Below are 13,742 nucleotides of genomic sequence, written 5' to 3'. Positions count from 1 at the left end.
CAAATCTCCGTTCATTGCGATAGGATGGGAAAATCCTGCTGGCATAAACAGTGGTAAGATTCCAGCCATAATATTTGACCAAAGCAGAGAAAATTTGGGTCTGTTTCCTTTGGTTCCACTCCCCATGTAAAGAACAAAGAAAATTACAGCACAGGAACAGGCCCTTCGGCCCTCCAAACCTGCACTGACCATGCTGCCTGACTTAACTAAAACCCCCTACGATTACAGGGACCATATCCCTCTATTCCCATCTCATTCATGGACTTGTCAAGACGCCCCTTAAAAGTCACTACCTATCCGCTTCCACTACCTCCCCCGGCAGCGAGTTTGAGGCACCCCACCACTCTCTTTAAAAAAAAAAATCTGCCTCGTACATCTCTTTTAAAACTTGCCCCTCACACCTTAAACCTATGCCCCCTAGTAATTGACTCTTCCACCCTGGGAAAAAGCTTCTGACTATCCACTCTATCCATGTCTCTCATAATCTTGTAGATTTCTATCAGGTCTCCCCTCAACCTCCGTCACTCCAGTGAGAACAAACCAAGTTTCTCCAACCTCTCCTCATAGCGAATGCCCTTCATACCAGGCAACATCCTGGTAAATCTTTTCTGTACCCTCTCCAAAGCCTCCACATCCTTCTGGTTGTGTGGCGACCAGAATTGAATACTATATTCCAAGTGCAGCCTCACTAAGGTTCTATAAAGCGTCAACATGACTTGCCAATTTTTAAACTCAATGCCCCGGCCGATGAAGGCAAGCCGCATGCCTTCTTGACCACCTTCTCCACCTGCATTGCCGCTTTGTGACCTGTGTACCCGTACACCCAGATGCCTTTGCCTATCAATACTTCTAAGGATTCTGCCATTTACTGTATATTTCCTGACTGTATCAGACCTTCCAAAATGCATTACCTCACATTTGTCCGGATTAAACTCCATCTGCCATCTCTCTGCCCAAGTCTCCAACTGATCTGTATCCTCTGATGGTCCTCATCGCTATCCGCAAATCCACCAACCTTTGTCATCCGCAAACTTACTAATCAATCCAGATAGATTTTCCTCCCAATCATTTTTATATATATAATATATATATTACAAACAGCAAAGGTCCCAGCACTGATCCCTGAGGAACAACACTTGTCAGAGCCCTCCATTCAAAAACGCACCCTTCCACTGCTACCCTCTGTCTTCTTTGACCGAGCCAATTTTGTATCCCCCTTGCCGGCTCACCTCTGATCCCATGCGACTTCACCTTCTGCACCAGTCTGCCATGAGGGACCTTGTCAAAGGCCTCACTGAAGTCCATGTAGACAACATCCACTGCCCTACCCATATCAATCATCTTCGTCACTTCCTCAAAAAACTCGATCAAGTTCTTGAGTCACGACCTCCCCTTCACAAAACCATGTTGCCTCTCACTAATACGTCCACTTATTTCAAAGTGGGAATAAATCCTGTCTCGAAGAATCCATCCAATAATTTCCCTACCACTGATGTAAGGCTCACTGGCCTGTAATTACCTGGATTATTCTTGCTACCCTTCTTAAACAAAGGAGCAACATTGGCTATTCTCCAATCCTCTGGGACCTCCCCTGCAAGAAGTCTAACAACACCAGGTTAAAGTCCAACAGGTTTATTTGGTAGCAAACGCCACTAGCTTTCGGAGCGTGCTGCTCCTTCGTCAGGTGGAGTGGGAGATCTGCTCTCACAGGGCATACAGAGACACAAACTCAATTTACAGAATAATGATTGGAATGCGATTCTTTACGGTCTTTACAGCTAATCAAGTCTTAAAGTTACAAACAATGTGAGTGGAGAGAGCATTAAGCACAGGTTAAAGAGATGTGTATTGTCTCCAGACAGGACAGCTAGTGAGATTTTGCAAGTCCAGGCAAGTTGTGGGGGTTACAGATAGTGTGACATGAACCCAAGATCCTGGTTGAGGCTGTCCTCGTGTGTGGAACTTGGCTATCAGTTTCTGCTCAGCGACTCTGTGCTGTCGTGTGTCGTGAAGGCCCCCTTGTAGAACGCTTACCCGAAGATCAGAGGCCGAATGCCCGTGACCGCTGAAGTGCTCCCCAACAGGAAGAGAACAGTCTTGCCTGGTGATTGTCGAGCGGTGTTCATTCATCTGTTGTCATAGCGTCTGCGTGGTTTCCCCAATGTACCATGCCTCGGGACATCCTTTCCTGCAGCGTATCAGGGAGACAACGTTGGCCGAGCTGCAAGAGTATATACCGTGTACTTGGTGGGTGGTGTTCTCACGTGAGATGATGGCATCCGTGTCGATCCAGCACGTCTTGCAGAGGTTGCTGTGGCAAGGTTGTGTCGTGTTGTGGTCACTCTTCTCCTGAAGCTGGGTAGTTTGCTGCGGAAAGTGGTCTGTTTGAGGTTGTGCGGTTGTTTGAAGTCAAGAAGTGGGGGTGTGGGGATGGCCTTGGCGAGATGTTCGTCTTCATCAATGACATGTTGAAGGCTCCGGAGGAGATGTCGTAGCTTCTCCGCTCCAGGGAAGTACTGGATGACGAAGGGTACTCTGTCCACCGTGTCCTGTGTTTGTCTTCGAAGAAGGCCACTTCTCCAGCTTCCACCCTAAATGCGTTAAACAAGCCATCCCCTACGGACAAGCCCTCCGTATACACAGGATCTGCTCGGATGAGGAGGATCGCAACAGACACCTCCAGAGGCTGAAAGATGCCCTCATAAGAACAGGATATGGGGCTCGACTCATCGATCGACAGTTCCGACGCGCCACAACGAAAAACTGCACTGGCCTCCTCACAAGACAACCCCTGTCTGATTCGAAAGTTCTTTATTCTTCTTACATATGCAAGCTGGCAAGCCTTTGCTGTGTAACCTCCACTCAGTGCTGGGAGTCAGGTAGCAAAGGCGCCCTGAATAATGGGACAGTCCCCCTTTATGAAGTCTTACAATCCTCCTGATCACATGCGGTCTGATAGAATATAGCTAATGACAGGACACTCATTGTTCTAGTCAGGTTAACCATATCTAGGGTCGTAATGTGGTTATGTTGAAAGAAAGAGAATTGTTAATGGGTAATTTCATTAATCACATGTCTTAAGCTTGTCATTTCGAAATCAACTAACAGCAGCATGCAATATTTAACCCCATAATATCTCATTCCCTCCTTTTATCATTTCATGATAACTTAAACCTTTAGAGAGGAGCTTGGGCCCTGCTATCGGCCAGGCATCGACAAACACATTGTAGCGAGAGCAGTAATAAGCAAACCACCAGAATAATGATTCCCAAATACATTAGCATTCCTCCCCAGTCCCCAAAGAGGTTACCAAAGGACCACCAACCAGGGGGATTGTAGTCCTTAAAGTTCTGCCCCTCTGTTCTAATTTTGTCAACCGTCTTTTTAATATGCTCAGCTAAATCAGTGATATTGTCGGAGGAGTCTGGAATGTATGTGCAGCACTCAGAGCCTATTAGGGCGCAGGTGCCTCCGGTAGCTGCCAACAAGTAATCTAAAACCATTCGATTTTGGAGTGCCACCGTCCGTATAGCTACGACTTCAGCTGAAACTTCGGAGATAGCGGTGCTCACATCGTTTAATCCATCCGCAGTATCATTAGCTATTTTCTCGAGAGCAGATGCCATACTGATCAGCTCTCGAGCTGCCTTTGCTGTCCCATAGGCAGGAAAGGCTATCATCCAAAATCGTTCAGCTTCAGTTATGGCCCGTTTAGATCTCAACAGGTGTATCTTGGGGCGGAGGTGTAGGGAGTCATAATGTCGGACATAGGGACTACCTATGCTAGAGAGCAAAAGAGCAGTCCCAGGGAAGCAAAGGACAGGCGTTATCTCCACAGACAAAATAGGTGTCATTGTATGCTACCATGTCATTTAGTAGAAATAGGTCGAGTTGGAATGGAGCCCCCACAGTAGTCCAAAATGATTTGGCTGTAGGGCAAAGGACTTTAGGCCTTGGCTTTACCATACTACGACTGGGACTGGTGACATTAAACTGCTGAATGCAGTAGCTACGGCCAACAGACTTGGTTCCGTTTCTTATCAGGCAGATGGATCCCTTTGTTTACAACCAAGTGAGGTGGAGAGTCTGACCTATTATAGTTGGGCTGGTAATGTTTCTTAAAAGTCAATAGTGCACCCCCCCCCCTTCATCGTAGAGACATCACTGCTGATGTCAATTAGCCAATTTCCTCCCGTGGTCCGGGCCCCTTTTTCTTGTTCCGTCCTTAGTCCCGTTTTGATACAAAATCCACTCTATCATTTCCTTGGTTTTGAGAGGAATAGGAAAGAGGGGGATCCTCTCTTTAGCCTGTGGTGGTATGTGTGAGCAGACCCAACACCTGCTTAAATTAAACTTTACAGCATACTCATAAGGGGCGGCACGGTAGCACAGTGGTTAGCACTGCTGCTTCACAGCTCCAGGGTCCCGGGTTCGATTCCTGGCTCGGGTCACTGTCTGTGTGGAGTTTGCACATTCTCCTTGTGTCTGCGTGGGTTTCCTCCGGGTGCTCCGGTTTCCTCCCACAGTCCAAAGATGTGCGGGTTAGGTTGATTGGCCAGGTTTAAAAAAAAAAAAATTTCCCCTTAGAGTCCTGGGATGTGTAGGTTAGAGGGATTAGCGGGTAAAATATGTGGAGGTAGGGCCTGGGTGGGATTGTGGTCGGTGCAGACTCGATGGGCCGAATGGCCTCCTTCTGCACTGTAGGGTTTCTATGATTTCTTCTATGAAGACATGTACAAAAAGGTGTTAAAGTGAAATTGTCCATTAGTCAGTCCATCTTTCAGGCTTCCTTTCTGCTGTTCCGGTTGTTCTTGTGCCAGGAAAATAGCTGAAAGGCTGAAGGCGGTGAAGATAAAACTTAATGATTTATTTGTGGATGTTGGTGTCCACTGTTTACAGTCACTCAGATGTATGCAGTGAGGTTGTCCTTGAACCTTGATTGCAGTTGGAGTCTGGAGGAGCACTTGGAACGTTCCTTTCTCCCGTGGCCCAAGTTTGGGTTGATCCCAGTTCTTTATTAGCACAAGGTCTCCTATCTATGGTCCAGGGAAGTAGTCCTGTGGGTCAGAATCTTGATCCGGTGTCCGTGGGGTTGATCCAAAGGCACACTGTACCTGTGAATGAAGAAACTCTCAAGACGAGGTTAGCTATCGGAAGTACTTCTGCATTTCATCTCCCATAACGTGTAAATCTATCTGGGTGGGTGGGCTTGTATTTGCATCCAAGGGCGTCCTGCTTGGTTTACCATATATTATCTCCGAAGCCGGTAGTCCAGTGGTAGTGGGGTGTTATTCTCATGTGGTAGAGGGCTAAGAGTAAGAATTTTAACCAATTTAGACCGGTTTCAGATGTTAGCTTGGCTAGCTTAGCTTTAAGGGCCCCATTGGCTCTTTCCACTATCCCTGCTGCCTGAGGATGGTAGGCACAGTGGAACTGGTACTGAATGTGTAATATGTCACACAGTTCCTTATTAATTTTGCCTATGAAATGGGGGCCATTGTCCGAGCTAATCTGTTGGGGCACACCGAATCTCGGTATTATTTCTGTCAATAACAACTTTACTACTGTCGAGGCCTTGTTATTTGTAGTTGGGAAAGCCTCTCTCCATCTACTAAACAACATCAAAAATTACAAGACGATGCTTACAACACTGCACCCGCGGTAATTTGATAAAATCCAACTGAATACAATCAAATGGGCCACTCAGCAAGGGTGTTTTCCCTGGCGAGCACTTTATGCCTTGGCCAATGTTATTTTGTTGGCAGGTTAACCATGATGCCATGCGAGACTGAGCAGCCTCGGCCGGTCAGGGGTGCCACCAGGTACGAAGCAATATTCCACTCATTCCCTCCTCTCCCAGGTGGGTGTCAGAGTGTAGACAATCAATCAATAAAGGCAGTAATGCATCCGGAATACAAACTTGGCCTGCTGGAGTAACCCAGGGGCCTGATGACGCAGAATGCGAACATCCATGCATCTTCCAAAGATTGTGTTCAGAAGCAGGGGCGTCCCCTGTAAGCGCTGAATAGTGACTATATCTGGCATGCCCGGTGTGTTCAAAGAAGGCGAGTGATTTATCGCCTGCTTATTCATGGAGGGCACTGTTAGTTTGGGCTGTTGCAGCCTTTTTGGCGGCATAGTCAGCTCTGGTGTTGCCTGCAGTAACTGTCGAATCATCAGCAGCATGGACGGTACATTTAATCACAGCCAGTTGTTTAGGGAGGAGGATGGCTTGGAGAAGATTGCCAACATGAAGAGAGTTTTGGATCGGAGTCCCCGAAGAGGTAAGGAAACCTCTTTGGGCCCATAATTGGCCGAAATCGTGGGTGACCCCGAAAGCATAACAGGAGTCGGTATAAATGTTTGCGGATTTGTTCGCAGTGAGGATGCAGGCGCGGGTGAGGGCAAATAGTTCGGCCTTTTGGGCGGAGATGGAAGGTTCGAATGCGGCCGCCTCCAGGGTGGTAGAATTGTTTACAACTGAGTAGCCAGAAATGGGTCTCCCAGAGGGGGAGAGGGAGGAACTGCCGTCAACATACAAGGTGAAGTCTGGAGAGGGTAAGGGAGAGTCAGTAAGGTCTGGACGAGGCGAGGTTAGAAAATGATTTCTAAGTAAACAATCATTTGGGGGCTCCGGGAGTTCGTCTGGAGGAGCGGTCAGGAATGTGGCAGGATTAATAGTGGAGCAGAAGGAGAACGTCAAGAGGGAGTTATTAAGGAGTGCAACTTTGTAACGACTTAACCGAGCCTGCGTTAGATGCTGAGTCTGATGGGAGGTAAGAAGGGCCACCGCTGCGTGTGAGGTAAAAATGGTGAGGGGATGGTGGAGGGTAATATTAGCAGCTGCCATCACCAAAGAATAGATTGCTGGGAGGACCTGTGAGCAAGGGGGAAGACAGAGGGCAACAGGATCGAAACAAGTGGAATAGTATGCAACGGGCCGTCGGTGGTCCCCATGAGTCTGGGTCAGGATTCCAGTGGCACATCCTTCCATGACATTAACGTAAAGCTGGAAGGGCCTATCATATAATGGCCTTCCCAGAGCTGGGGCCACAGCAAGGGCGGTCTTTAGTTCCGCAAAAGCTGTCTGTTGCTCCTCTGAAAGGGCAAATGTTTTTGGAGCCTTGCAGGAGGCAAGGGGAGTCGGGGGCTTGGTTAAGAGAGTAACATTGGGCTGCCATTGTCAGCAATAGTTAACCAGGCCTAAAAAGGCCCTCGTTTGCTTAGGAGTGGTGGGCAGAGGAGTCGTGAGGATAGGCTAAATGTGTCCTGGAGTAAGGGAGCGCACTGAGGCACTGAGAAGGGTCCCGAGGAATTGGACCTGCCGTTGCGTACGTTTAACCTTTGCGGCCAGGACAACATATCCCCAGGAGTGGAGGGCGTTCAGGAGTCTGTTTGTGTCCGCAAGGTTAGCAGACTCCGAGGGACTAGCCGCAAGCAGGTCATCTCCGTATTGGATTAAACTGTACTATAGCTAATAGCCATTTATCATGCATTACAATCCGATCAAAAGTATCTGTCGATGGACACATTTGGATTTTAAATGATAATCACAAGTCCTTAGCAAAAGTAGTGACAGGGAAATTAAGCTCTTCATGTGAGCCAACCAAAGTATTACCTGCAGAACAACAAGGCAGTGAAAGATGTACCTAGACACTGCGCACTCTTAACACTTTTGTACAAATTCTAATACAAATAGTTTTTATTTTTTTGGTGAAGGGAACTTCAGTGATCATGTCAGAGTGAGAGATCTAACTTTTTTTTAAATAGGTAATTTTATTATTGATCCTGATTGGCAGATTATTAATTTATTCCCAAAAACATCAGTTCCTTTTAGGATAAATTTAATCCCTTGCTGCTTTCACCTCACTCCCTGATGTAACTTTATTATTGGAATCGGAAGGGGGAAATACAACTGCCACAAATTTAACATCACGCAATTAACTGTACATAAAAGTATGAAAGGAGTGTTGACTGACTTTGAAAAGTGCTGAATAACCAAGGTGGGACAAGCACGAGTCTATAAGAAGGGTGCATCTGTTCCCTCTTTGCCCTCAATATGGAGATGTTGAAAATTAAATTTTTGGGAAAATATTTGTTGCACAATGAGGCCAAATAGGGATTTGTTTGCAGTCCCTACATGAGAAAGTAATTCATTATACCTGGAGCATCTTGAAATATTCCTGTAGCAATGTTACCAAGTGCTGTGCAAGTTTTGGTAACTGTTTGGTTGGGTTTGGATTTGGGGAGCGGTCAGAGTGCGAGGTTACCTTCTCCAATCCTCCTCCTCCCTGTTGTTCATCAGTATCGGTATTTGGAACAACATTGGCATGCCAGATATGTCAGGAGGTACCTCCGGTTTTTTATCTTTCCTTTGTTTGGCCTGTCGCTCCAGCCCTTTTTCTCGGTCTCGTCTCTCCCTTTCCAACCTCTCTTGTTCTGCTCTATTTCTTTTGTCCTTCTCATACTTCTCGCATTCCCACTACAACATTTCCCAAGGTTTGGGTTTCCCTTCATCACATTCCCTCTCCTCCGTGCATTATCCTCCCAGCTAGCCAGCTTTGATTTTTCGGTTAGTTCATCGGCTTTCTTTCTCCATAAAGACATTAAAACTTTCCATTTACTTCTCATATTACGTTTCTAAATAGCCTCCTCTGCTTTAATACACTTATCCAAATCCCAAATTCCCCCTCATGGCCAATTCTCCGTTGGAGAACAGATTTTCACTCCATCTGACGAAGGGGCAGCGCTCCGAAAGCTTATGGTATTTACTACCAAATAAACCTGTTGGACTTTAACCTGGTGTTGTGAGACTTCTTACACTTCTCCTTTCCCAACTTTTTGTTTAAACATCCTGACAAGCGTCTGAGTCGCTCCTTGTCCTTTGGGTTTTCACGACGCATCTAATATAAAAAGGGGTCCCATCCCCTGACTTATCCAAAGTTTGACCCACTGTTAGAAGACTTTGATCACTTGTGCTTCACAATCTTCAGTGTCCTGTTGTCCCTACGCCCACTTCAGGGTCCTGACCTTCGTGTGGGGGATTTCCGCTCTTAACAACCGGTCTAAGGCTGCACGTTTGAGATAGGCACTTCCTTTCGATCAGCACAAGTAGTCACGTCTCCAACTTCACCTAATTCCCATGTTTTACTATGTCTTGGAGGATTCGAACCTCAAATTCTACTGACCTAGGGACTCGAACCCCGGTCGACCGGGGGACTCGATCTCCCAGTTTTGATATAGCAAAGCCCTGGGGACTCTAACCTCCAGGAACGTGTGGGGGACTTGAACCTCCGTTATCTTCCTGAATAAACCTGGGGGCTCTAACCACCCGGTGTCGGACTAGTCAGTGTTCAAGGACATAAGTCGTCTCTGGGTTTCGTCAATACAGGGCCTCGGGGGATGAGGGGTCGACCGAGTATTAGTTCAGAGAGAGACCAAGGTTAATCTTACCTTGTGGGCCCGTCTGTCTCACGTCACCGACACCCAGACGATCGCTTATTCAGTCCACCTCGGAGGATGTCTGTATATGTTGGAACCCTGCTCGCAGAGCCAATTTTTATGTTTTCGCGAGACTCTTCCATCCTTGATGCAAAGGCAAACACCAACTGTTGTCCGATTCGAAAGTTCTTTATTCTTCTTACATGTGCAAGCTGGCAAGCCTTTGCTATGTAACCTCCACTCAGTGCTGGGAGTCAGGTAGCAAAGACGCCCTGAATAATGGGACAGGTCCCCCTTTATGAAGTCTTACAATCCTCATGATCACATGCGGTCTGATGCAATATAGCTAATCGCAAGACACTCTTTGTTCTAGTCAGGTTAACCATATCTAAGGTCGTAATGTGGTTATGTTGAAAGAAAGAGAATTGTTAATGGGTAATTTCATTAATCACAGATGTCTTAAGCTTGTCATTTTGAAATCAACTCACAGCAGCATGCGATATTTAATCCCATAATGTCTCAGCAGGATCACAGTAAGAAGTTTAACAACACCAGGTTAAAGTCCAACAGGTTTATTTGGTAGCAAAAGCCACACAAACTTTCGGAGCTGCCAGCCCCTTCTTCAGGTGAGTGGGAATTCTGTTCACAAACAGAGCATATAAAGACACGGACTTAATTTACATGATTAATGGTTGGAATGCGAATACTTACAACTAATCAAGTCTTTAAGAAACAAAACAATGCGAGTGGAGAGAGCATCAAGACAGGCTAAAAAGATGTGTATTGTCTCCAGACAAGACAGCCAGTGAAACTCTGTGGGGGGGGTTACAAATAGTGTGCCATGAACCCAATATCCCGGTTGAGGCCGTCCTCGTGTGTGCGGAACTTGGCTGTTTTCCTTTTCAGAGGAAGGATGTTCTTGCTCTCAGGAGTGCAGTGAAGTTTTACCAGGCTGATTCCAGGGATGGCAGGACTGAGGAATGGGGTGAGATTGACTAGGTTAGGATTGTTTTCGCTGGAGCTCAGATGGATGAGGGGGGATCTTATAGAGACTTGGACTTAAAATTCTAACAGGACTAGAGAGGGTAGATGCAAGGAGGATATTCTTGATGGTAGGGGGAGTCCAGAACCAGCCAACTAACAGTGGGTCAAACTTTGGATGTCAGGGGATGGGACCCCTTTTTATATTAGATGCGTCGTGAAAACCCAAAGGGCAAGGAGCGACTCAGACGCTTGTCAGGGTGTTTAAACAAAAAGTTGGGAAAGGAGAATTGTAAGAAGTCTCACAACACCAGGTTTATTTGGTAGCAAATACCATAAGCTTTCGGAGCGCTGCCCCTTCGTCAGATGGAGTGAAAATCTGTTCTCCAAGTTCCGCACACGAGGACGGCCTCAACCGGGATATTGGGTTCATGGCACACTATTTGTAACCCCCACAGAGCTTCACTGGCTGTCTTGTCTGGAGACAATACACATCTTTTTAGCCTGTCTTGATGCTCTCTCCACTCACATTGTTTTGTTTCTTAAAGACTTGATTAGCTGTAAGTATTCGCATTCCAACCATTATTCATGTAAATTAAGTCTGTGTCTTTATATGCTCTGTTTGTGAACAGAATTCCCACTCACCTGAAGAAGGGGCTTGCAGCTCCGAAAGCTTGTGTGGCTTTTGCTACCAAATAAACCTGTTGGACTTTAACCTGGTGTTGTTAAACTTCTTACTGTGTTTACCCCAGTCCAACACCGGCATCTCCACATCAGCAGGATCAGACAGAGTTGGCATTGATTTATTAAGGGGAAATCATGCTGGACAAATCTGTTGGAATTCTTTGAAGATTAACTAGTCGAGTTGACGAAGGGGAGCCAGTAGATGTAATATATTTGGACTTTCAGAAAGCATTTGACCAAGTCCCACAAGAGATTATTGTACAAGGTTAAAGCACATGGGATTGGGGGAAGTGTATTGAGATGGATAGAAAACTGGCAGAGAGGAAACAAAGAGGAGGAATGAATGGGCCCTTTTCAAATTGGCAGGCAGTAACTAGTGGGGTGCCACCAGAATTGGTGCTGGGACCCCAGCTATTCACCATATATATTAATGATTTGGATGAGGGAACAAAATGTAACATCTCAAAGTTTGCAGATGATACCAAGTTGAGTGGGAGGGTGAACTGTGATGAGGATGCAGTGATCCTTCAGCATGATCTGGACAGGTCGGGTGAGTGGGCAAATCAATGGCAGATGCAGTATAATTTGGGTAAATGTGAGGTTATTCACTTTGGAAGAAAAAGCAAGAAGGCACCTTACTACCTGAATGGCTGTAAACAGAGAGGGGAGTGTGCATGGGACGTGGGTGGCCTTGTGCATCAGTTGCTGAAGGTAAGCATGCAGGTGCAGCAGGTGGTAAAGAAGGCAAATAGTATGTTGGCTTTCATTGCAAGAGGTTTTGAGTACTGGAGCACAGAAGTGTTGTTGCAATTATACAGGGCCTTGGTGAGGCCACACCTAGAATATTGTGTACAGTTTTGGTCTCCTTGTCAGAGGAAGGATGTTCTTGTTCTCAGGAGTGCAGTGAAGTTTTACCAGGCTGATTCCAGGGATGGCAGGACTGAGGAATGGGGTGAGATTGTTTTCGCTGGAGCTCAGATGGATGAGGGGGGATCTTATAGAGACTTGGACTTAAAATTCTAACAGGACTAGAGAGGGTAGATGCAAGGAGGATATTCTTGATGGTGGGGGGGAGTCCAGAACCAGGGGTCACAGTCTGAGATTCGGGGTGGCCCATTTAGGACGGAAATGATGAGACTTTTTTAACCAGAGTGGTGAGCCTGTGGAATTCATTACCATAGGAAGTAGTTGATGCCAAAACATTGAATGTATTCAAGAGGCAGGTAGATATAGCACTTGGCGCGAATGGGATCAAAGTTATGGGGAGAAAGCAGGATTGGGCTATTGAGTTGGACGTTCAGCCATGATCGTGACGAAGAGCAGAGCAGGCTCAAAGGGCCACATGGCCTCCTCCTGCTCCTATTTTCAATGTTTCTATGATTTCTGTTAAATTTTGTTTTTTTAATTCAAATTAGTGACCAGATTATAAAGAATATTTAATGAGTACTTTGTGTTGTTGGTTTTTACTTCATGGTCTGTTTTGGGCACAAGTCAAACATGTTAATCCTGAATTTTGCCCAGATAAAAGTCAACCCCCTGACTTTTGGCCTCAAAGGCTGGTCTCAAATATTTGACTTTTACACAAATATAGTAAGCCTAGCATAGTCTCTGAAGAGCTTACGGGTTTTTCAAAATGTTGTTTCTAATGGATTTTACCGACTGCAGGTAGTGTTTCCATGTCCCCAGATGAAGACCCTGAGACTGTATCATTAATTCTGTACCCAACAATAAATCTTTCTGCTGTTTGCAACAGTGGATCAAATTTATCTTTGAACAGTTTCCACCCCAAGTGCTGCAGAATCTAGGGCTGAATGAAGACTAATGTGCTGGCTTAGGAACAGTCTGAGTGAGGTCAAAACTTAAGCCAAGCACCCCATTGTTGCCATCTTTGACATTGCAGTTTAGTCTGCATTTTGAGTTGTGTTGCTTTTTAAATTATTTTTGAGGGTTTAATATATAAAGTGCTTCTGATGCTGCTATGCCTGAAACTGCCATTAGCAATAAGTTGGTGGTTCCCACAAAGTTTGGCTGATATATTAATATATTAATTGGCATGTATAGAGAACGCAAGAATGAGGAAGAGCATCAATGGTGCAACCACCATCAGCAGGACAACTTCCCTTCTTGCCCTGCAGTTCTTCTTTTTAACCTGGTGCACCTTGAAATAAATTTCCTTATTTCAACACAGTTTCTTGGTGTTTCACCTAAACAAGAGCCTGCACTGTGGTTCATAACAAAACCCCATTTCAGAAGATGGTTCTTGTTTGCAGGTCGACTGTTTATGGCACTGCCCCCTTTTTTTGGAAGACCTTTGCATTAAGAACAAACCTGCATTTATTGGCTTGTAAAGCTTCTTGTTTTTGTAAAAAAAATGTAAAATTATAAAATGTTAAATAAGATTTCCCAAGTTGTGAATGCATTAATACATGTCATCTTAAAGGAAATTAACAGTTTGCGAAGGTGTGTAAAGGACAAGAAACCATGGTATGAAAGAACAATCAAGAAAGAATGGGCGCAGCTGCTTAGACTTTTCTTGGTTTAGTAAATGCATACACTGTACTGTCTATTTTTAACAGTCTGCCAGTAATGAGATCCCATTTGTCTCATTTTTCTTTCCCTACTCAATATTACACCTC

The 13,742-nt window shown here is 45.6% G+C and overlaps 2 protein-coding genes across 6 annotated transcripts in view; one reads left to right on the top strand and one right to left on the bottom strand.

Moving 5' to 3' along the window:
* The window catches only part of gsap (gamma-secretase activating protein), a 304,945-nt gene that overhangs the window by 213,103 nt on the left and 78,100 nt on the right, over nt 1-13,742 (bottom strand). The window lies entirely within an intron of this gene.
* LOC144507977 (tyrosine-protein phosphatase non-receptor type 12-like) overlaps nt 1-13,742 on the top strand; it is a 137,146-nt gene that overhangs the window by 49,692 nt on the left and 73,712 nt on the right. The gene's annotated exons all lie outside the window — the stretch shown is intronic.

Source organism: Mustelus asterias, chromosome 19, assembly GCF_964213995.1.
Source record: "Mustelus asterias chromosome 19, sMusAst1.hap1.1, whole genome shotgun sequence".
NCBI classification, from domain to species: domain Eukaryota; kingdom Metazoa; phylum Chordata; class Chondrichthyes; order Carcharhiniformes; family Triakidae; genus Mustelus; species Mustelus asterias.
Note: the sequence above shows the minus strand (reverse complement) of the source record. Positions and strands in the feature narration are given on the sequence as shown.